Raw genomic sequence first — 1,524 nt, 5'->3', positions numbered from 1 at the left:
TGTGTGTGTATGTGTGTGTGTGTGTATGTGTGTGTGTGCGCGTGTGCGTGCGTGCGTGTGCGTGTGTGTGCGTGTGTGAGTATGTGCGCGCGTGTACAAATGCACATTGTGAACGCAGCAATAGCCAAATAGCCGAAGTCACTTAGCAGTCATGAGGTCTCGGGTTCGATGCCACAGTATGACATCTTGGGAAAATGTCTTTTAACCATACTCTCATGTCCTTCTAAGTCTTGTGACAGGAACTGTGTAGACGCCTATCGGGTGAATTGTACCTGGTCCAAAGTCTAACCTTGTCACATAGTGCGTCTATGGAATAGTCAACCACTTGAGTTGCTCGAGCAACTCGATGTTCATCGTCCAAAGTGACGGAAATTCATTTACATATGTGTATCTAAATTTATATGAATCGGTTGTATCTTGGGTAGGTCATTATGCCAATAATAAACACACGCACTAGTTCAGATTCACTTCTTCATTACTCTTCAATTGGTTAACTAATCGATTGCTTGAATAATCATTTGATTAATCAATCAGTTAATGAATATTTATATTTATATTACATTTTAATTTCATATTTATATTTTATTATTTTATTTTGTATCACATACATCATTAAGTACAATAAATAGTGGGAGCTCTTTGCCCTTTCCTCAAGAGTGATTCTGGGTTTCGGGGTGTGACGAATATATATATAGCGGCGTACGTACACTTTGGTCTCTTATATATATATATGTATATATGTATACACACACATACACACACACACACACACATATATATAATACAAAAATGGGACAAGAACGCAAAACATCCAGACAGACGATGCAAAGAAAAGAAGGACGGGTCATTTAGAGTTTTCTTTCCTCAGTCGAGTTTCAGATTATCTTTGCAATTTCGGCTGGTTATACTCAGGATTGCTCCAATCTGGCCAGACCCAAGGAAAAACTAAGCCAAGAGCATTAGATTCCTTGGAAGAAAGCAGCGAATGTATACGAAAACAAGGATAGAAAAAAAAAAACGTAGAAATGGTACACAAATACAAATAACAGGACATTAACAACGGGTGTCTTTCGACTAAGGACGAATTAAATTAAGCTGGTGTGTGTGGAAGTAAAGCCTTACGGCAGAGACATAAGGTTTGACAGGCAAAGGGAGGAATATATATGTTGCGTGGATGGTAGTCGAACCAAGAAAGAAAGGTCGAGCTTGGCCGAACATCGGTAACGTGGGGAGAGAAGTGAGAGAGGTAGAGGCAGAGGGATAGAAGAATTAGGAGGGGCGAGAAAAAATGAAAGGGACAGAGTGAAGTGAAAGAAGAGGGAAGGTGAGCATGAAGAGAAGGTCAGGAAATGTGAGAGAGGGGGAACGAAAATACGAAGAGTGGAATGAGCGTGAAAGAGCTGATAGAAAGAAAGAATAGAGTCGTATATATATATATATATATATATATATATATACTTACATATAAGAGACCAAAGTGTACGTACGCCGCTTTATTTTTTTATATATAAAAAATACAAAAAT

This window comes from Octopus bimaculoides, chromosome 9, assembly GCF_001194135.2.
Source record: "Octopus bimaculoides isolate UCB-OBI-ISO-001 chromosome 9, ASM119413v2, whole genome shotgun sequence".
Taxonomy (NCBI): Eukaryota; Metazoa; Mollusca; class Cephalopoda; order Octopoda; family Octopodidae; genus Octopus; species Octopus bimaculoides.
The sequence above is the reverse complement of the archived record's forward strand: the minus strand, read 5'-3'. Positions refer to the sequence as shown.